General features: G+C 34.0%; 1 long non-coding RNA gene across 4 annotated transcripts in view; it reads right to left on the minus strand.

Annotated features, from left to right (window-relative positions):
* LOC116421293 overlaps positions 1–24,217 on the minus strand; it is a 143,951-nt gene that overhangs the window by 99,816 nt on the left and 19,918 nt on the right. The window contains exon 3 of one of the 4 annotated variants that reach the window (XR_004231611.1): positions 3,023–3,067. The exons of the other annotated variants lie outside the window; for them this stretch is intronic. This is a non-coding gene — a long non-coding RNA (uncharacterized LOC116421293). Of the gene's footprint in view, positions 1–3,022; positions 3,068–24,217 lie in introns of those variants that run through there. 4 annotated transcript variants of the gene reach the window in all.

The raw sequence follows: 24,217 nt of genomic DNA on the forward strand, positions 1-24,217 counted from the left end.
CAGTTTCTTAACACTGACGCTAGATTTTTTTGGGAATCTGTACAATACTCTCTACCATAGTGAGTGATTTATTCACACACACACACACACACACCCCTTTTAATATAAATATTATTCTGGTGAAGTTATATCACTTTGAATATTCAGAATAATACACCTTGGTGACTCAGAATTTGGTTGATGAAAGGAAGCTGCAATTTATTACAACTTATAAACAACACAAAACCAAGAGATTTTCTTCAATTTTTTTCTGTTAGCATGTGTTAGAAGTTTTCTTATTATTTATTCATCATTTCTGGAATTCAAGAAATAAATCTAGAAAAAAGTAAAAATAGAAAAAAATCTAGAAATAAAAAAATATCAAGGTATAAAATAGATTATAGATAAATCCCAAAATGAATGACACAGACAAGTGGGACAGGAGTACATAGTAAAAAGATCAATGTCATCTGAAGGGCTTTATTGAATCTCTCAATTTGAATTTGGACTATAGCATAAAATATTCCATGATAGTGGTAAACAGGTTTGATGGACTTATTTGTCCCAATTTTATGCTTCCCTTGACATTAATAAGTAGACACTTCTGTTACATTAGTTTCAGAATTATGGTTACATTCATGCAACAAAATTTATTGAGTACTGACTGTGTGTATCCACATTCTAGGCACTGGGGATTAATTTTACAATAATATTAGTTCTTTACAATATATTTAACAGATTTAATGAAGCATCAAGAGAAAAATTAATTAAAATTTCTTGTATAAAGACCAATAGAAAATAAAAAAGAGGACTATGTAGACAAAAGAAAGATAGAATCTGAAATCAAGGAAAGAGAATAAAGATGCTTTAAGGGAAAAAAAAATTGAGGACAAAAAGGAAAAAAAAAAAAGAACCTAGTTTCCTTAAATGTCTTTTCAGTGGAAATAAAACACTTTCACAATAATGCTAGGGTGATTCACAACACAGAGTCTACATATCTTATAATTTTCCTATACATATGCAGTGGAGTTGAGGTAATGCTAGCCATTTCTAACATATAATCATAGAATGCCTATAGCATTTTAATATAATATATTAATGGATTCTAGTTATTTAATTATAGCACAATATAATGGAAAGCATTTATAGGCAGTCATTAAAGCAGATAAAGTAACATTTTTCCTCAACATAGTTGAAGAAGAGTGGAATTGCATATTGATACAACTCAATGCTATTACCATAGTGAAGAAACAGTTTTTCCCGTCACTAAGAGGACAAACTGTAATCCATCTGCCACATATAATTTGACAATCTACAATGCTTAAACAGTAGGAGGGCAACACAAGTCTTCCCAAACTGCAATGCTGATGGAAAAGATTTTTCAGCAGTTCCAATTACCATCCTGGATAAATGTCTCACTTGAGACGGTTGCTCAGCAGTGAGCCAGGACAACCTGGCACATGGGAACCAGGAGTGTTTTCCAATTAGTTTTGCTCTGGAAGGAGCCAATTATCTGAATAGGAGCAAATCAGAGTCACAGGTCTGTGACTTGACAACTTTAACTGGTGTGTCATTCCATGCCACGAGACCTAACAGAAACTTATGAGGTCATCATCTTTTTGTGACAAAAAGAGGTAAATCTACTATGGAAAGAACACATTTTTTAGTATTGAGTTAAATTTTATAATGCATATTTATTTATAAGGAAAAATTCCAAACCACAGAAATCCAGGGATTCAAGCTTTCTACAGATAAGGAATATGATCCCAAGACATTGTTCAACTGATATTTACTTAGAAACTTTCTCCGCACAGCTCTGAGAATGCAGAACTGTTTGATTCAGGCATAATTCACTTATCCATAGGATGCTTTTATAAAAAGAGATGGTTTTATTAGAGAGAGCAGAGGGGCAGACAAAAGGAATAAGATTCTTCTATATAATTGGTTGTTTGTTTCAGGTGAATGCATAAATGAAAAAAAAACATTTATTAAGCAAGTACTGTGTCCTAGGAATTGAGTAAATAAATACACAAGTGGAACAGTTCCTGTTCTTAGATAGCTTATGTTCTAACAGGAGAACACAAAACATAATGATGTAGTGGCTAGGGAGAGGAGTTTTGCTCTAGGAAATCACAGGACTTTAAAAATGAGAATTAGCAGTCAATTGTCCAGTGTTAATATTTATTGGATTCCCAGAACAATGGTAGAAAGGAGAAGCTTACATTGTTCGTGGAAAGATTTGGAGGGGAAAGGCTTTGAACCATGCTCTAAAGTTGGTGGGATATTGAGGGTTAAGTGAGTTTGTATTAACTTAGTCATTTCTTCATCAATTAGGACAACTCACCCCCAAAGATTATTTAATCCATAATCTTTGAAAATGTGAACCTGAGAATACTCTGGGGAGAATGAGACAAATGGCAAAAACAGTGGTGAATAGATGTGTATATATTCATATATTGAAGATATTATGATATCTTTGGGAGTGAAATGATATACAATACATTATTAGCTCTATACAATAAACTTTCCATAGTCTTTATGAAGCCAGAATCAGCCCTACTAAACGTTGGCCTGATCAATCCACATTTGGAATATTGCATTTGGTTCTTTAGGTCACATTTTATGAATGATATTTATAATGTTTGATTCAAAGCAGCAAATTCCTCAATAACATCCCTGAGAAATAAATTGCCACCCCTTTGTGACAAGGAACTTACTACTTCTTGAAGTTTGTTCATTTTACTTTTGGATAAAACTTTGATGGGCTGGGCAGTGTTCAGGCAACCACACCAGCAGGATGTCACAAATTGTTAAGACACTTACACTCTATTAGAAATGCAGTGTGGTATGATGGAAATAACACTGGAATTGTTATTAGAAGATCTGTGTTAGATCTTTCCTCCAGTACTTTTTAGATATATGACCCTAGGTAAATATTATTTGCATGTATATGTATGTATTTTACTATAACTTTAAAGTGAATCATTCCTTGTAAAAATTAATTGTTGTTAAGTGGCGAAAATCAAACTTTGATTATACTTACTGGTATTTTAAAATAGGTGAAATCACATCACATAGTGGCTCAAACCTAAAGCAATAGAGAAGAAGCATTCACAAACTCTTCAGAGTACCTTAGAACCCTTTCAGAAAGATATAATACATCTGAGCTTGTGATTTGGGGAGAGAGTATACAATCAGAAGTTGCATCAAACATCCAGAAAGAAGCAATTCAAATTCCCATGAACTAGAGTAGAGTCACACATATTCTGGAAGCTTGTACTAAAAAACAATAGAGACACTGGAATATAATATTTGAAAAAAGCAATAAGATACAGTCTTACAAATGAGAATACATTATCTTGATGACTCAGTATAATAACATGGGGGGGGGGGGAAATGTACCTTTCATAGGAGAGAGGGTTTTTTTCAGGAATTTTTGCTCAAAAAAAGAGACCAAATTTAAATAGAACTTCAAAATATAAACATAACAATTCTGATAAACCTTAAAAGCTAAATTTATATGAGCAATAGGGAAAGTTGTATGAAAATGTAATATTAATTTCTAATAGCAATGACTCTTTAGAAATTTAATGTCTTCAAAAGGTATTGAAAGGAGTTAAGTAAATAGAGGTCCTTGAAAATGGATTAGTTGTTTTTTTGAAAATTTCAAGAGGGGAAAGAGAAGGGAGGATATAAGGAAACTTCTCATAATTGGAGTAGGTGAAAAAGAATAGTCAATAATGCAAGAAGAGATGAGATGAGTGAGCATTGGATAAGCCTCATTTATCCAAAACAAGGAAGAGTTGAAGACACAGAATTTGGTATAGAAACAGATGAGACTTTACAGAGAAACATGGTGATAGGGAGAGTTTAAAAAGAAGAATAACATTGGGGAGGGAACAGTCATAAGCAAAGTAAACTTCCTCATCCTGAAAAAGAGATTAAAGATGGTAGGGGACACATAAAACTCTATACAAGATAAGGTCGAAATGGGTTCATTTCTTAGATAAAAAGAGTGATACTACAAACAAATTAAAAGAATAAAGGATAGTCTACCTCTCAGATCTGTGGAGAAGGAAGGAACTTAAGGCCAAAGAAGAACTAGAGTGCATGATGAAATGTGAAACAGATAATTTTGATTATATTAAGTTAAAAAGTTTTTATATAAACAAAATCAATTCAGAGAAGATTAGAAGGGCAGCAGAAAACTGGGAGAAAATTTTTACATCTGAGCATTCTGAGAACGGCTTCATTTCTAAAATATATAGAGAATTCAAATTTATAAGAATACCAATCATTCTCCAGTTGATAAATGGTCAAAGGATATTAATAGACAAGTTTCAAATGAAGAAATTAAAACCATTTCTAGTCATAAAATGCTCTAAATCACTATTGATCAGAAAAATGCAATTTAAGATAACTCTGAGGTAATCCTCTCAGATTGGCTAAGATGACAGGAAAAGATAATGATGACTATTACAGGGGATGTGGGAAAACTGGAACACTCCACTGTTAGTAGAGTTGTGAATTAATTCAACTATTCTGGAGAGCAATATGGAATTATGCCCAAAGGGCTAATAAACTGTGCATGCCCTTTGATCCAGCAGTGTGTCTATTGGGCCTGTATTCCAAAGAGATCATAAAAAATGGAAAAGGAGCCACATATGAAAAAATGTTTATAATAACCCTTTTTGTAATGGCAAGAAACTGGAAACTGAATGGATGCCCATTAGTTGGAGAATAGCTGAATAAATTATGGTATATGAATGTTATGGAATATTATTGTTCTATAAGAAATGATCAGCAGGATTATTACAGAAAGGTCTGGAAAGACTTATATGAACTGATGCTAAGTGAAATGAGTAGCATCAAGGGAACATTGTGTACAGCAACAGTAACCTTATATGATGATCAATTCTGATGCATGTGGATCTTTTCAACAGCAACGTTATTCAGGTCAGTTCAATGGTCGTGTGATGAAGAAAGCCAATTGCACCCAGAGAGAGGACTGTGGGGACTGAGTGCGGATCACAACATAGTATTTTCACTTTTATTGTTGTTGTTTTCTTGCATTTTGTTTTCTTTCTCAAGTTTAGCATATATTGGAATACTTGCCATCTAGGGGAAGGGGTGGGAGGGAAGGAAGGGAGAAAAAATTTGGAACACAAGATTTTGCAAGGGTGAATGTTGAAAATTGTCTATGCATGTGTTTTGAAAATAAAAAGCTTTATATTAAAAATGGTGGGGGAAAGGGGAGATGGAGAAAAGCAAAGATCTGGAATCTAGAAGGGTACAGCTGATGCAATCCTGAGCCTGGAATCAAGAAAACTCATTTTCAAATATTCAAAAAGTTTGAATCTGGCTTCAGGTACATCACACTAGTTGTGTGATGCTGGGCAAGTGACTGAATCCTGTTTGCTTGTTTCCTCATCTATAAAATGAACTGGAAAACTACTTCCATATCTTTAACAAGAAATTGGGTAACAAAGCATTAGACATAATTGAAAACAACTGAACAATAACAAGAACAGGACCCTAAAAATATTCCTAAAATGACATCTTAGACAATTGGGGAATAGCTGAACAAATTATTATATGTTAATGTAATTGGAATATTATTGTGATGTAAAGAAGGGAAAAAAGTAGTTTTCAGAGAATTTAGAATAGTATGAACAGATGCAGAGTAAGGTGAAAAGAAGCAGTAGAACAATTTATACAGAAATTGCAACATTGTATCAAAAATAAAATGAGAAAATCTAAAGAATGGTGATCAAAACAATGACCAAAAACATTCCTGGAGAAGCTATATTATTCACCTCCTGTTCAAGGAAGGGATGGACACTAAGAAGCAGAACATAGGTCTTTGGAGAATGGCACTGTGTGGATTCATTTGTTCTAAGCTACTTATTTGTTTCAAAGATTCTCTCCTGCTCTCCCCCCCTCCCCATCTTCATCCTCCTATTTCTTTCAGTTTTAAATTGGGTGGGGTTTGAAGGTTTGATGGTTTGAAGGGCAACAATACTGAAAAGAGGGTCATTACAATATTTTTAAAATGCACAGAAGAAAAAAGAAACATACTCATTATGAAGTGTCTGAGGCTAGATTTGAACTCAGAAAGGTGAGTGTTTCTGATTTTAGGTCTGATTTTGACTAGTTCTGGCATACTCTCCATTGCTCCAACTAACTTCCTTCTATACATAGATTCTATACTAACAATATCCCAATCTTCTTGCTTTTTCTCCTTGAAGAGTAATTTAAAAAAAAAGAATGAAATATCTTGTAGGAGCTGCCAAATGAGCAAACTCCATCTTTTAATTTGCAAAATGTGGGCTGGATTGAATTAGTCACTTCATCAGCAGCTTGAATTTTAGCAGTGTGGGTTCTGAAGGGTAAGCCTTCCTGAATGAGCAGATGCCAATAGCAGAATTGCAGGGTGTCTGTTGCCAAGGGCACAAACAATTTCATTTTCCAACTTTTGTCAATATCAAATATTCATGATTTTCATTTTTTTCTCATTTCAACAAATCAAATGTGATTTTGGTGCCTTAATAAGAGAAACTCCAGCTCCCTATTGATTCTTCCTTTTTTGGGTGCTCTTCTTAGATTCATCATCTTACATACATCTCTTAATATATGATGTGAACTTATTTTTAAAGCCTTGGGTTTTAAATCTATGTGGAGACATTATTTCTTTATGGATCCAACCTGATATTAGTAATTATGGCAATAAAGTCATTCCCTCTTCCCAAGGCTGAATTTTCGTTTCTAGCACATGTGAATAAATGAATTAAAAAGGCTTTTTTTTGAGTACTTCTTGTGTGCAAAGTCCATTGCTAAGAGATGAGATAAAAATACAAAATACAAGATCATCTCACCCTCAAAAAGCTTATATTTCATTCAGGGCAAATAATATAATAAATAATGGTAGCAAATGAAGTGTACTTTGTTTATGAAAGATAGGTATGAGTGGGATTGTAAAGAAATAGATTTACACAGCCTTTTAGGAAGAGTGGCAGGAGTTCAGAATATAGGAGGGAGAGTATGGGTGGTTATAAGACAGATGATTAAACTTTTGAGAGAAGAGCTGAAGGTGGGGGCACATAGGGGATTTTAAAGATATCTGACAAATTTTATTAAATAGAAATGAAGATTCTGCCTTATGTGAATACTGAAATTTGTGCATTCCTCTAGATTTATTTTTGGTAAAGTTTTATTTTGTTTTTGATCCTGATATATAATTTCATTAACATGAGGGGAACCTAGCATGGAAAATCCTTGCAGTAAAGCAGATGGGCCCACTTGGGACTTAATGGATTTAGAGCATTTTCTCAGAAGCACAAGGAGTTAATTTATTTGTTCATCTTCACATAGCTAGTATGTGAAAAAATAGACCTTGGACTTAGATCTTCATGCTGCTAAGGCCTGCTTTTTGTTCCCAGTGCCATACTTCTTCTCTTAATAATAGCTTTAATTTATATAGCATCTCAAAGATTACAAAGTGCTTGATAAATATCTCATTTGCTCCTCATAATATCATTGAGGAGGTGGGTGCTATTTCTCTACGTTTTATAAATGAGGAAACTAATAAATAAAGGTTAAGTAATGTGCCCAGGGACATACAGATAGTATGTCTGAGATCATATTTGAACTCAAGTCTATTCTGACTTCAAGTCTAGTATTCTGTCTACTTAGCTGCCTCTGAATGATCATGGAAAATAAAACAGAGGTTTAGTTGATAAGCTGATATGTTATACACTTATTCTTTCAACCAGATGATACAGAAAAAGTTTAGAAATGAGGAATGCATAAAATATACAGGTACTATTGTATAATATCAATCCTAATTGTTTAAATACGGTTACCAAGTAATTTATTTTATTTTTTGCACTTAATAGTATCTTATTTTTCCACTTACATGTAAAAATAGTTTTCAGCATTCATTTTTATAAGATACTGAGTTCCAAATTTTTCTTCCATTTTTCTTTCCCTCCCCTCTACACAAGACATCAAACAATCTGATATGGGTTATACATGTACAATCACTTTAAATATATTTCCATATTATGTTGTGAAACAAAAATAAGAACAAGAAGGAAAAACCATAAGAAAAACAAATTTTAAAAAGTGAAAATAGTATGCTTTAATCTGCATTCAGATTCCACAGTTCTTTCTCTGGATATGGGTGGCATTTCCATCATAAGTCTTTTGGAATTGTCTTGGATTACTGTATTGCTAAAAAGAGCAAAGTCTTTCATAGGTGTTTATCACACATTGTGTTATTATTATGTACACTGTTCTACTTCTTCTCACTTCACTCAGCATCAGATTCATGTAAGTTTTTCCAGGTTTTTCTGAAATCTGCCTGATCATCATTTCTTATAAAACAGTAATATTACATTGCATTCATATGCCACCACTAGTTCAGCCATTCACCAATTGAGGGGCATCCCGTAATAAACTCAAATTTTAAAATAAAGTGTCATAACATCTTATAAAAGAAGAAGAAAAAATCAGACTTCTTCTCTGGTATGAAGGGAGGGCCAAAAGTTTTTATATGGATCTTCCAGATTGCAGAGGTGCTGTGTTCCTATCCCCCTTAATGTGGAAGTGATAATTATATTCTTATTACTTAAGGCTTGGATTTTTTTTCAACCTTTTTAGAGACCTGATTGTGGAAGGAAACTTAAGAATTCATTAGTCCAAACAATTCATTTTAAAGATGAGGAAAGTAGGAACCAGAAATTTAATGTGACTTGCTGAAATTGTATTGATAATTAATATTAGAGCCAGTGTTTTAAATTTATGTAATCTCTCTCCTGTTCCTTCTATGAACCTTTCATAGCCTCAGCAATCTCCTTTAAAAGACATAGACCAGTGGTGTCAAAATGAAGTTGAAATGGAAGTTAATTATAATCATAATCATCATCACAATGATAAAACAGCATTTGTTAAGCACTTATTCTATGCTTAGTATGTGCCAAGAGCTTTACAAATATCTCCTTTGCTCTTCACAACACTGTCAGGTGCTACTATTATTTCCATTCTATAAATGAGGAAACTGAGGAAACTACCAGACAAGTGACTTGTTTAGGGTCACAGTGTCAAGTATATAAAACTAGATTCTTAGCTACCCAAATTTATATAAAGATTACTAAAGGTGCATAGTGACTTAGAAAACCACATATTAACATTTATGTTGTATTATAGTTTTGCTTTAACAAAATAAACATATGTGGTTAAAACCACATATTAACGTTTATGTTGTATTTTAGTTTTGTTTATTTTGTTAAATACTTTCCAGTTACAAGTCACTGAATATGTTTACATATTCATACACCCCACTTCATATATTTAATATCTTTGATATAATATTTACTGCATTATCTACCTTCATGGTGTCATTTTGAAGAAAATGCTTTGATTATTTTAAAGCACTATATAAATGTGAGATTGCAGTAACAATTGTTTTTTAATTAGGCATAATTTGATTTATTCCTTGTCAATGCAAAAACATCTTTGGTGGCCACAGTAGCTGCCTGGAAGCACTTAGATCTTGGTTAGACATGAAAAACATCAAGGTCATCCACTGCATCCTGACTCTTATCCTGCCACTGGACTCTGATGACTGGAAGAGAGAGTAAGCCTAAAGACTATGTGTAATTGTCGCAATTAAATCCAATTAATGCATGAGCCAAAGGACATTATCCATATCATTTAACCATTTTTATCTATCTCAGACTCCTGTGACAATGACAAGTGACAAAGCAATAGGTGAAAATACATTGGGAGCTAAAGTTACAGTCTAGCACAAAAGTGGACCAGGTCATAAGGTTATCTTCTCATTGAACTGAAGCTTCAGTGGGATTTGGAAGCCTCTTGGGTGTCTAAGTAGATTTTTTAAATGACTATACTACTCCCTTCTGGCATGAAGAAGGGACTAGACAAGATAACCTAAAAATTGTCTGTTTCACCCAATCTGACCCTGGCCAGCTTATTTGCAGGTGGGGATCCAAACCTACAGTTGAAACACACACGCACAAAAATTACATAAACTATTGCAAAGGTTATTTTACTCACTATTGGTACATGAATATGTATACCTTATGGACAACAAAAAATTCAGAAGGTCTGAAAGATGAAAAGCTCTTGTGAGAGAATTCAGCAGGTATTATATCTAAATAGCAGCCATTAATGAAATAAGGCTGGCAAATGAAGGCCAGATTATTGAAGTTGGTTCTGGATACACATTTTTCAGTAGAGATTACAATTATGGCAAGTGTTATGAAGTTGATAAAAATTTTCAATCAAAACTAATTTAGTCAACAGTCTTGTATGCCTCTCAAAAGGAATAAATGTATGCCTCTCAAAGGGCTCAGGACAATGTAATTGCCACTTGCAGAAATAGACCACACCACCCTCTTCAGTACATATTGAGGTTAAAGAAAATTTTTATTAAGACTTAATAATCATCAATCATCCATGTGATGAAAAAGAACAGGCTTATATTCTGGTGATTTTAATACCCGAGTAGGTACAGATTATCAAATATGGCAAGAAGCCTTTGGGAGATAGGGAGTTGGAAAAGGCGTCAGCAAAAGTTACTTATTGCTGAAGACCTGTGCATCTCGTGATCTTCTCATCACCAATATTATCTTTCATTTACCTAAATGCAATAAAATTCCAGGCCTGCACTTTCATAGTAAACATTCACATTAAATAAACACTGTCATTTTAAGGAGAGACAGACAGGATGTGAGAATGACAAAGGAGATGTGTGGTATAATGTTCTTGACCAAGTACAGACTTATCCTCTCCAAGCTAAATATTCCCATTAAACAAAAGCAGCAATTCCAAGGTAAAATGACTACTACATAACTTCCTGCTAATAGATTAGAACACTTCTCCGTGTGTGAACAGTTTGTAGTTAACCTGGAGGGAAAGCTGAGACAAAATACAACAGTGTTTGGCAAGAGTGGAGCAAAAAAAAGAATGGAAAGTTATCAGAAATTTGGTGAACAGCATTGCTTTTATTCATCTAGTACACAAATTCACAAGCATAAAGATTGGTTTGATGAAAATGATGGGAAATTCAGAAGCTGTCAAGAAAAGAATGAGAATGCCACAGATTTTACCACCAGGATAGTTTGTTTATCTGTAAGAAGACAGCATTAAATTCTATAAAAAAAATAAAGTGCAAGTCAAGCTAAGGGAGAATTCTTGGTTAAGTAAGAAGGCAGATGAAATTCAATTTTACACTGGTAGTAACAGTCAAAATAGTTTCTCTCAACTACTTGGTCCTGATGGAGCAATAAGAGCATAATCCTGGAGAGATAGGGCTGAACAGTTCCATAATGTTCACAACAGATCAACATCAGCTAATGCTAAAGCTGTTGACTATTGAAGTCAATCCCTTTGTAGCTGAATCTCCAACTGAAGAGGAAGTTTTGGATGTCATTAAGTTCTTCTGTGGCAAGGACCTGGTGCTGATTCATCTGAGATTTACAAGACATGGAGTCCACTGCTCATATAGAAGCTGATGGAAATTGTCTAGGTTACATGTCAAGAAGAGGTTATCCCCCAGGAATTTAAGGATGCCTCCATTGTCTATTTCTATAAAGGAAAAAAGAAATATGGTTTTATGACAATCACAGGGGACTCTTTTTCTTAGTCATTGCTAGCAGAATTCTGACTGTTGTCCTTAAAAGGTTGATTCTTTACCTGGAATATGGTTACCTATGTGAGAACTAGTGTGTCTTCATAAAGGGTCAACGAATAGTCTATATAATTTTTGTTGCCTGACAACTCTATGAGAAGTGAGAGAAACAAAATGGAAGTTCTGTATTTACAGCATTCTTCAATCTGACCAAGACTTTTAATACTGTCAGTCATAAGGTCTTGTTGATGATCATGGCAAAATTTAATTGCCTTGGAAATTTCATCAGTATCATACACTAGTTTCATGATGGAATGCTTACACAAATTCTGGACAATGGATGACTCTGTCTCAAGCTTTCCCAGTCATCAATGGAGTGAAACAGGGCTGTGTGCTTGCTCCCTTGGACTTTTTAGCATGATGTTTTCATCAATGTTGTCAGATTCCTTCACTGAGGACAAAAATGGCATCAAGATTAGCCATCACACTGATGATAAATTATTTAATTTAAAAAGACTACAAACCAAGACTAAAATGGAGGGACATTCACAGATGGTTGTAAACTCAATGTGGCCTTTGAGGCTGAGATGCAATAGAATATGGATTAATTATCTGCTGCTTGTGCTAATTTTGACCTGACAATTAATATTAAGAAAACAGGTACTCCACTAACCAGCACTACACCATCTATATCTGGAAACATTGGTTATAGCAAATGGAAAATGTGGAATGCTGTGGAGAAGTTCACTTCCCATGGCAATATATTTTCTGGGGATGCACACAAACATGGTGATGTTGATGCACATATTGCTGCAGCTAGCTCAGTATTTGGGAGGCTCCAAAGAAAAGTGGGAGAGAAGTTTTAGGCTATCAAACTGAAGGAGGTTTTCTGCTGACCTCATTGTTATGTGCCTGTAAAATCTGGACAATCTACCAATACCATGCCAGGAAATTAAGTGTTTCCATCTGAATTGTCTTAAGAACATTCTGAAGATTACCTGGCAAGACAAGATACTGAATAATGAAGTCATTTCCCTAGCTGAACTGCCAAGCTCTACTGCAGAGAGTACAACTCTGATGGGCAGGTCATGATGCTCAAATATCAAATGTAAAAAAAATATTTTATGGAGAACTCATACAAGTGCTCTTGTGGAGGTCAGAAGAAGCAATATAATGACACTCCTAAGATCTGCCTAATGAACTTTGGAATTAATTGTGAGATATGGGAGACACTGGCAAGAGCTACCAAGGGGCTGTGCTTTATGAGCAACACAAAATTTCAGTAACTCAAAAGAAAGATGAGATGTATAAACTAAAGACCTATGTACTCTAAAGGTTCCTATGGACTATTTGTGCCTTGTTAGAGTTGTCTGAGCTCATAACACTCTGATTGGCCACAGTTGGACATAAACCTTGATGCTGGTGGAGTGATGCCAGTTTAGCCCTCTCTGAGCACAAAGGATAAAAATCTGCAAATATATCATAACTTGTGTTTTCCCATTTGGAAAATTGGACATACCTTTATGCAGGCACAAAGTCTAATTAATGTCTCTTAAGGACCCTTGATGATGATAAAGTTTTGAGAGGTTACAAGTATCATAACACTGTATAAAATCAGTCCCTTGTAATTTCTCACTTGTGTTTACCTTTATGTGATTCTCTTGACTGAAGTCTTTGTATATCAAATTTTTTACTGTACTCTGATCTTTTTATCAGTAATATTTGAAAGTTAATGATTTTATTGAAAGTCTATTTCTCTCTTTAGTATTTTTTTTTTGCTGAGTAGATTATTTTTGATTTTAAGACTACTTCTTTTGCCTTCTGTAATGTCATATTCTAAGTTCTCTGTTTCTTTATTGTAGTTATTAAAATTTTGTATAAATCTATTTATATCTCTGAAGTACTTTAGTTTTCTTTCTGACAGCTTGCAGCATTTTTTTTTTTCTTGACTCAGTGTCTCTGGATTTTGGTATCATGCTCCTAAAAGTTTTCATTTGGGTCTTTATTTCAAGGGAAAATTGATAGATTCCTTGAATATTTACCCTTTCTTTCTGTTTCTAAGATATCTGAAAGGATTTCTTTTATGATTTCTTGAATTTTGAGCCAAAGGTTTTGTTGTTGATGATGGCTTTTGGGTATTTCAGATCATTCTTAATCATCTTGATCTATTTTTCTTACGAGATAGTCACATTTTAAAAGTCTTTTTACTCTGCTTTATTGCTTTTTGATATCTTATAGAGTCTTTATCTTCCATTTGGCTAATTCTAATTTTTAAGGACCTATTTTCTTTAGCAATACTTTGTATTTTTTTCATTAAGCTATTAACTCTTTTTATATGTCCTCTTCCCCTCCCCCAGTTGTCATTTATTTTCAAAAATATCTCTTTCTTTCTTTCTTTCTTTCACTCTATAACTCTTCCAAGAATTTTTGCTAGGCTTATGATTGATATTTATATTTTTCTGAGGCTTTACTTGTACTTGTTTTCCAAGTCATTCTCATCTGTTTGTGTCTTGAGCTTCCCTGTCACTATAGTAACTCTTTATGGTCAAATTCTTTTTAAATTTACTTATTGTTTTAACCTATTTTTTAATTTTGAACTTTATTATGCAGTTCTGGGAATATAGTGAAGATGTCTGGCTTGAGCTTATGTCCTTTCATGTCTTTCTTATGCTTTCTTGGCTTAAAAGTTTACAATATTCCCACATTTTGTAATCCAAGGAGAATTTGTTTACTCCTTTTCTAGTCTAAGTTTTGCAAATTCTTGACTATAGTTTGAGTCTATTGGCTTTCCTTTGTTTGAGTTTCAGTACATTGCTGCTGGGCTCAGTGACTAGCCCGCTGGTTAACAGACTCAGAATGACTGAACTTCTGGCTTTCCTTTGTTCTGGGACTTCTGCCCTGGTTATTCCAATACAAGTATACATGTTGGGTTAAAGGCTAGAATTGAGTCACTGCTATTCTCCTGGGCTAAGAGCCCAGACAGTTATGTTTCTGGAATGTTTTCTTTGTTCAGTTCACAGCTAAGGTTTATACTCACTCATGACTGCTGTTTCTGTCCTGGATTTAGAACCCAGAACTGGGCTATAGGTAGCAGATGCAAGATAAAATCCATTTTAATGTTCAGCTCAAGATCAGGGATCCCCTGGAATATATTTCTACCATGGTGATTCATGCCCTGGTGCTCTATCTTGGCACAATTTCCATCCTTGAAGACTGGAATGCTTTCTGCCACTGCAGGTCCATGCTACTTTACTGACTGATTCTCATTGCCAATTTCTCCAGACTTCTATGCATGAATCCCCAAACTTCCCTAAGTTGGAAAAAATAAAATAATTTTTTTTCCTGTGAGTTTCTTATTAGAATTCAGGATGGTATATTTCTATGTCCTTGTAGAAGGGGCGTTTTGGATATTCTGAGCAAAAATGCTACCTCTTACTTTACCATTTGGCTACATTAAAAACATCTACTAAAATCTGTATAATGCTGGGTTATTTCATTCAGATTGGAATAGATTTGTAAATAATCCAGTCTTAGAAAAAGTTTGTATAAGAAAATATGTGTCACTGTTCACACCCAAATTTTTTTGTTACTTGTGTTTTTATGCCTTTATTATTGAAACCTTTGATGGATCTTTTCCAGAAGGCTTGCAAAAAGTGTAAAACATTAAATATTATGTTAGTTTAAATAATAGGAAGAAACACATCCTTCTTAGAAACAAATTCCTTGGAAGGATTTTGTTAGAATACCTATGGGAGATGACTTTTAAAGTTTTCTCAAATGTAAAGTTTTGGATTTCAATAACTTACTCTTTTTAAGCTCCTACTATATTTGACAGACTGGCATGAGTGCTGTGAATAGAAATAAAACTAAAATTGCCCTTGAGGAGCTTATATTTTAAATAAGCCATGAGGGGACAGAAATATAAGATCCAGAAGAAATATAATTATAAAAGACTCAAACTGTTTATTTATCATGTATGAAAATGTTATCAGTATTCCTCAGACTGTCATCATTATTAGGATAGTTTGAAAGAAACATTGAATGTGAGTTGAGTATGATTGGGATGATTCTTAAAAAAGTAAAATTGGTAAGGAAAAGTTTAAAAGGAACAAAAGGTGTGAAAAGAACCGATATAGAAGAAGCAGGTTGGGTTGGAGAACTGGTAGGACTTGAACTTTTCTCTCAATGGATCTGGATTAAGAACAGGGGAAGGCTTTTACATAAATATGACGCAAGATAAAATTCTAAAAGCAAGTCTCCAGTCTCCTAGTCATCTAAAGAATAAAATTCATTCTTTATGTTTTAATCGCTCATTCTTAACATAATGTCTAGTACATAATATGAACAGGAATCAAATCTGAGATTTAATTGGTGTAAGGTGTTTAAATGATATAAGTAGATTCCCTAGGAAATCTTCTCTACCAATTCAGCTTAAAGCCTATTCTGCAATTTAGAGCCTTAGAGAATTGCCTGGGATAATAAAAGCTTAAGTTGTTTAAGCAGAGTCACACAACCAGTATGTGTCAGAGGCAGAACTTGAATTCAGGTTTTCCTAGTTTTAACCTGACATTCAGTTCTGTTTTCCCACAATGCTTCTGTTCCACATTGGCCCAAATGGAATTTAATGGATGCTTTTTGACTGGTTATGGTTATGGTTAATATTTAAGGAAGTAGAAAATATTCTGAGCTAAGGGAGGAAAACTGGAAATCAGTAAAAACTTTGTGGAGAAGATTGTTCCTCAGCTGGGTCTTAAAGATAGGAAGGGAATCCTATAGAAACGAAAAGTGATCTATGAACAAAACCACAATAGAAAATAGATGGGAAAGGTGGGTTAGAAACAGGGTTATTCAATAGTTACTTTTTAAAATAACTCTTCCTAATTATGTAAACATCTTGAGAATAGAGATTGTTTTATTCTTGGCATTTATACTCAGTCATATTCATGTCATAGACATCCAGGTAGCACAGAGAAAGTATCAGGTCTGAAGTCAGGAAGACTTATCTTCATGAGTTCAAATAATGGCATAGACTCTGACTAGTTATATATACCTGGATAAGTCATTTATCTATGTTGGCTTCTGTTTCCTCATCTATAAAATTAGCAAGAGAGGAAAATGGTAATCACTCTAGTATCTTTGCTAAAAAAATGGGATCATGAAAGAAATATGACTAAGACAACTGAACAAGAACAACATTTTCAGATCTGATTTTTTTCAATAGGGTTGATACCGAACAGATTATTTAGCCTTTCTGAGAAGTTTTGGTCTTCTACTCTTGGGCTTGTGATTTGAGTAATCACAGAAAGGATTCAAATTTTTTCTTTTACTTTAAGGCTTAAATATGAACATATACACCTACTAACATATATATGCATATAATATATTTTTCAGTGATCACTTGAGAGAAAATTACTTCTTGAAAACAGAATAATACAGCTTATAGTTGAAATTCATCTGCCATTTCCTCTGCTTATTTTGCTTTTATTCTCCAACCCTACCTCTTTTTAATGATCAATTTAAACAGATCAATTCAAATATATTAAAATATATGAATGCAGAAGTTCATCTCCCCCAACATTCTATCCATATCATCATCATAATTCTTTTTTTTTTTTTTTTAGACAAAACTTCAGTTTTAGAAAGAGTGTTATTCTCATCTATGAATATCAGATCAAGGCTGGAGAAAACTTGTAGTGCTTTCAAAGATTTTTTGGCCTAAGTGACCACACTCTAGGCATTCAACAGAATACTTCAGACTCACTGGTTGGCATTCTTGGGAAAGGATATGATTTGGTTAAGATGTTTTTCTAACTTCCATATGTATTTGCTTCTTTTTTCTCTTCAATAAGTAATGTGTATATACACACATACACATACACACAGAGGATTGCTGAAGAATTCATTAATAGCATTCACATAATTTACATATCATAGTGTTTATTAATTATTAAATAATTATTGAAAAATCATTTATCAAACAGGAAAATATACTTCAATTTTACTTCCTCCTTTTAAAGAAGAAATGGTCACCTAGTAGTTTACTTGCTCTTTTGTAATTATGTTTTAATATGTTTGAAGAATCACATTCAAAACTGGCATCTTTTTCATTCCATTATAAATGCAGACTAACAAGTGTTTTCATTCCTCTTTTCTCACTATATAAATTTCTTTCAGTCTTCCTGAAAGACAGATTAATACTAACTCCTCTATTATGGTGGGAAAACTGAGGCACAGAAATTACTCATCATAATGGTTGGGAGGTACTTCTTTATCTGTTCATTTAAGGGCTTTAGTTATTGGTATAGTGCTAATACCTTCCAGATATGTTCCATAGAGTAGTTAGCTGATATGAAACATCAGAGTTAAAGTCCAGCCTCAGATATTAGCTGTGTGATTCTGGTCAATCCCTTAATTTCTGCTTGCCTCAATTTTTTTCATCTGTAAATTGGGGATAATAACAGCTTCTCCTTCCCAAGGTTGTTGTGAAGATAAAATGAGATAAGACTTATAAAGCACTTAGAAAAGTACCTGGTACATAATAAGTAAGGAAATATTAAGATTGCACATTATCTTTGTTAATGTTATTATCAATTAAAGTTTATCATTTACATTTGTTGATATCTTATCCCCCTTTAAGACTGTAAGTTCCATGAGGGGCATATACTGACTCTTATCTAGCTTGGTGATCTGCATAGAGTGAACACTAAAGAAATGTTCTTTGAGTGCTAGAATTACTGACAAGGAGATATGCATGTTTTATCGTTGATAAAATGCTAGGCTAAAGAAAAAAAATAGCCTGTTTTTCTGAAAGTCCAATTTTTGTTTAAACTCTTTATTCTTACTTCAGGAGGGGATTACAAATTAAAATCAAATAGTTTTTCTTTGAAAGCACTCTGATTTCTTTTTTCCCTTTATTTTTAAATCATTAAAGGTAGTTTAATTGAATAAAACTACTAAAAATAAAAAAAAAATTAAGTGTGAAATATTTTCCATTTTTCCTCTTCCCTATTCCCCATAAATTTATTCCCAAATTTTAATTGTCTTCTTTTTAAAAATCTTTTTATTTTCTAAACATATGCATAGACAATTTTCAATATTCACCTTTGCAAAACCTTCCAATTTTTTTCTCCCTTGCTTTTCCCTACCCCTCCCCTAGACAGCAAGTAATCCACTATATGTTAAACATGTGTAAATGTTCTATACATATTTCCTCATTTATCACGTTGCATGAGAAAAATCGGATCAAAAAGAAAAAAAAATAGAAATAAAATAAAATGCAAGCAAACACCAAGAATAAAAGTGAAAATACTATGCTTTGATCCACAGTCTACACAGTCTTCTCCTCTCTCTGGGTGCAGTTGGCTCTTTTCATCATAAGACCATTGAAACCGGCCTGAGTCACCTAGTTGTTGAAAAGAGCTATGTCCATCAGAATTGATCATTGTATAATCTTGCTGTTGCTGTGTACAATGTTCTCCTGGTTCTAGTCATTTCACTTAGCATGAGTGCATGTAAGTCTCTCCAGGCCTTTCTGAAATCATCCTGCTGATCATTTCTTATAGAACAATAATATTCTATAGCATCCATGTATCATAATTTATTCAGCCATTCTCCAATTGATGGGTGTCCACTCAGTTTCCAGTTTTTTGCCATAACAAAAAGGGCTGCTACAAACAGTTTTGCACATATGGGTCCTTTGCCCTTTTTTTATGATCTCTTTGGGATATAAGCCCAGTAGAGACACTGCTGAGTCAAAGGGTATGCACAGTTTGATAACTTTTTGAGCTTAGTTCCAAATTGCTCTTCAAAATGGTTGTTTCAGTTCACAACTTCACCAACAATGTATGTGTCCCAGTTTTCCCACACCCCCTTCAGCATTCATCATTATCTTTTCCTGTCATCTTAGCCAATCAGAAAGTTATGTAATGAGCTATCTTAATTAGCACTCTGATTTCTTAAGAAGAAAGATATGATTTATGAAAGTTGGTGTTTAAAGAATACCAGTGATTGAAATTAAATTGTTCTAGTCCTTTTCATTTGAGATGATTTTTAAAGTATCTTTTTCTTTAAAGATGGAAGGTATCATTTGGCTTTATTCCTGTCATTTTTGCACGTGTATTCCTTATTTTTCTTTTCTTTCTAAGTCAAGAAAGAGAAAAATTTTAAGGTAAGAGTTAAAAGAACATTCATTTTCTCCCCTTGGGCACTTTTGCACAGCTCCTATCATCTGCAAGTTGAATATAAAGTGAAGGTTCTCAGAATTAAACCTTAAAATCACTGATATTTTTACACAACTAATTACATCAATGCACCACATTGTTTTGAAATCCACTGGGAAGGAGAATATTGTTTAAATGATGATGCATAGGCATAAATTGCCTTTAGAAAAAGACATGAAAAACTATCTCCACCTTTTTCATAGTCAAATGGTGCACATATAGACAAATAATACCTCTTATTAATGTTTTCCAATGACAGGCCAAATGAAGGTAGTATCATAGCTAGGTTCACTATGGTTTTTCAAGGTCTAGGTCACTTTCCTTCTTGACTTAGATGAATATAATTGGAATCTTATTCACTACAGCTGCCTTTATTACTCCTGTCATGAACAGTTGGCATGGATATCCATAGTGATAGTTAAGAAGACAGAGTTATTTTAACATTTTTATTGACTTTCCAGTTTCTCTGTTACCACAGTCATCAGAAGCTAATTTACTTTTCTGGGGCCCTCATCATTCCACAGACAGAGCTGGACAAAAAGAAAATAATTTGTTCGCTTAAGAGAAAGAAAGCCTATACTCCCCAAACAAAACCAGTCAGACAACTAGCTTAAAAATAAGGGCTTTTTAGCCTGCTTTTCAACAGTCTGGTGGAAGAGGACTCAGAACATAGATAAATGAGAAGTCAAGCTACCCTTCATTTTTCTAAAGGATTATTTTGCCCACAAATAAAGAATAGAAGAAGGAAGTAATATTTCAGACTAGCCTGTAAGACAGAAACAACAAAAAGGATAACTAAACAAAAGGCCATTCTTCCAGCCTTGCTGTCACTCCCCAAGTGGTCATTATTCCCACTGATGTGTGTATTCTGGTTTTGTTTTTTTTTTTGTTGTTTGTTTGTTTTGTTTTGTTTTTAAAGACAGGGAAAACAAAGGTAAGATTGGCTGAGGATGACTGGGTGTCACATCCTCATTTTTATGTTTCTTTTCATTGATTTGCAGATTTATCAAAAACAAAAGAAAGCAAACTCTTTTCTTCTACAAAGAAAAAAAAAACCCGTCATTTTGTTTCAAAAAGGACAGAACATATGCTCATACTAAAAACACCCATGTAAGAGGAAAAATCATAAACTTCTATTGTCAATGAGTAGATTAGCAGTATAAGTACAATCTTACCAATGTGTGCTCAGATTTGTACCTCCCCATCAACAGAATGAAAAACAGTCAGATATTAGCCTTTGGGAATGCATGGAAGGGGGAAGAAGGAAGGATACAATAGCAGAACAGCTATTAATACATTTGGCTCATATCCTCTGTGTTTAAAGAGGAGAGGAGTGAAATTAGGTTGGAAAGGTAGGTTGAAGCCAGATAGTTGAGGGTTACAAATGCCAGGGCTGTGAATTTGTATTTTATTCTATCGTAGTGGCAATGGTGAACCCAAAAGAAAGTTTAGTGGAAGAAAAAAGGAGTGACATAGTCAGACCTGCACATTAGGTAGTTTATTTTGGCAGCTTTGGAGGTAGAGAAACCAATTTTGACACTTTCTGTAAGAGTTTAGCTCGCTAAGCATCTTATGTTCTTCATGGTAAAATTCTCTTGTTACAGAGACTGGTGCATAAACAGAGCATCATTGATGCAACTTCCCGTGTGAAACAGGCTTTGGAACTTGTTCCTGGGAGAGGCCATTTTAAAGCAAATACTTTGGGGAGATTTTGGAACATAGGGTATTTTGTAACTGATTCAGGTTTTCTAGCCACATGGTAGACAACAGTCTCTCTGATTAGTTGTAGTTGTGGAAACAGTCAGCTTTTGCCTCTATATTCTCTTTAGGTGTACTTTTGCTTTTGATTGGATTCCTTCACTGATGGTATCTGATAGAGACAATTCTGTAAGGAAAGAGACCTTGGCTCCTCTCTCTCTGAGGCAAATATATAGATCCACAAAATAGGACTTAGTTCTTTGCCTTGGTATTTTTTCTTTCATTTTAGGTAAAAGAATTGGAAGCTATGACCTGTGTGTTTCAAAAAAGGTCAGGAGAATTGATTATCTCGAGAGTTTGGGAATCTAGTGCATGTTAAGTTTTACAGTCAGCCCAACAGAGATACTCTAAATAGTGAGGAGCTTTCTTTATATCCACCCTTGCAGTACCTATGATTCACCTAATAGAAATACACATTTGGACCAACAAGATGTGACTAAAGTTATGACAAAACTGTGTTAAATCTTTCCCCAAAGATTAAAATGATTTAGGGGAGTATACCTCTAAGGTATAGAGGAAAAGTTTTTATTTTTGTTTTTGCTGTAGCTTTGAAGTAAACATTCCTTTCTAAAAACTAATTGATGTCAAGCATTTAAGTGAAACTGGAGCACTGGTCATTCACTGGGGGAAACACAACTGGTGAAGATTGTATCAATAGCAGTAAAGAAAATGCATCAACATTTTAGAGTAAACCTATAGCTCTAAAGGAAAGATACAGTGACCTGATTGAGAGAGAGAGTGGGCTAGAACACATTTGTTAGATTATGAAAACTTGCAGTAAAAGTTCTGGGGAATTACTGACTAGAAAAGGAGAGTCTATCTTATCCCAAATCCCTTCTAAATAATACTACCAATCTGTTCAAAGATGAGGGTTTAGAGTTCTTCAAGATGCCAGAGCTACTAACTACTAGAGGGAGATAAACAAGCTAAAAGTGACAGAGGAGTGGTCAGACAAGTGGGCATAGTCTGTGGACTGTAGGGTGGACAGCAGAGTCAAATATTACAGAAGTTTCAAGGAAGATGAAGACTGAGACAAAGTCATTGTACTTAGCAATTGACAAGTGACCTTGGAAAGAACTTTTTTAAAAATACTTTTGGGTAGATAGAAGCCAGATTGCAATGACCATAGTTTATTCTTTTTTAAAGTCCAAAGGTAAAGGGAAGATGAGAGACAGACATTAGTTAAGAGATAGATATTAGATAATTAAAGGAAGCCCATGTTTATTGGATAAAAGCTTCAGAGGTTATCTAGTCCAACACTTTAATTTTTTATACATGAAGAAATCAAGAACAAAACAGAAGTTGAGAAATTAGAGCATGATCAGAGTTTAGCTAGTAGCTAGTGGAGGCAGTAAAGTCTACTACAGGTTGCTTAATCTCTCCAATCTCACCCCAGATCTCTGGCAACAACTGCTTTGGTTTGAGAAGACCTGTGATGAAGTTCTCATGTTTGGATTTTGCGAAATACTCTAGGGAAGCAAAAACATGGGCTTGAGGTGACTATGAAACTTGTAACCCAAGCTCAATAGAAATTTTAGAATTGAAAAGGACATTTAAAGACTGATTTCTACATTTTACAGATGAGAAAACTGAGCCAGAAAAGAAAAAATGACATTCAAAATTACCCCTAGAGTGGTAACAATAGGAAACTGAGTTTTATGATTTTATGTTTGTAAAACATTTCTGTTCCAATAATTGTTTCCTAAATTATGCCAATATTTTTAGTCTTATTTTAAAGATTAGGAAACAGACTCAGAGAAGTTAAATTATTTGTCCAAGATCTCACAGCTAATAAGTAGCTGACTATAACCTGGTCTCCTGAGATCCTGGGTGATCCCTGTATCTTATATATTGCATGACTTCTGTCTATAAAATGTAATCATAAAGTTAGTTGGGACTATGTTTAGGAATTGTTCAGAGCAGGTTAAGGGACTGGTATCGAAAATTTTTAAATCATTAATTGAGTTACATGTCAGGAAATAGTGGTGAGAAGGGCAGATAGAAGAGAGACTGCATAAAGAAAAAAAAAAAAAAAAAACCCTTTTGCTAGCATTATATTTGCTGCCACCCAGAACCCTTTAGGCCTAGATTTATATGACTTTTTTTCTTCAAAAAATTTTTCTGATTTTTAAGAAGAATAAAGTAATTTTATTTGGAGGATGAGAAAGGGATGAACAAGAGAATAATCGTTTGGTCAATGAACACTTTGGAAGGAGTAGAGGTCTGAATCAAATACTACAGTGAGAGATTTGGGGCAACCAGTGAGAGAACACTAGGAATCTAAAAGTAAGGAGTAAGTAAAAAAATGAATATAAAACTGGCCTTGACCCTACCCCTTCTTTCAAACAAAAGGTAAGAAACCATGCTCTCCTTTCAGAAAACAGGATCTAAGAGTAAAAGTGGCCTTAACTTCCTTCTCTAGATAGCCCAGGATTGAGAAGGTAGTAGTATGGTGCAGTAGCCAAAACAAAAAATAGCCGTTGTAGATCTAGGTCACTAATATCTTACCAAGTCTTCTGTCTCTTCAGGATGGAATAGAGTCATGTTATTTCTCCTTCCTTTTGTCATCTGCTAAATTAACTCTTTAGTTAAAGAAGATTACTGCTCA

This window comes from Sarcophilus harrisii, chromosome 1 (genome assembly GCF_902635505.1).
Source record: "Sarcophilus harrisii chromosome 1, mSarHar1.11, whole genome shotgun sequence".
NCBI classification, from domain to species: domain Eukaryota; kingdom Metazoa; phylum Chordata; class Mammalia; order Dasyuromorphia; family Dasyuridae; genus Sarcophilus; species Sarcophilus harrisii.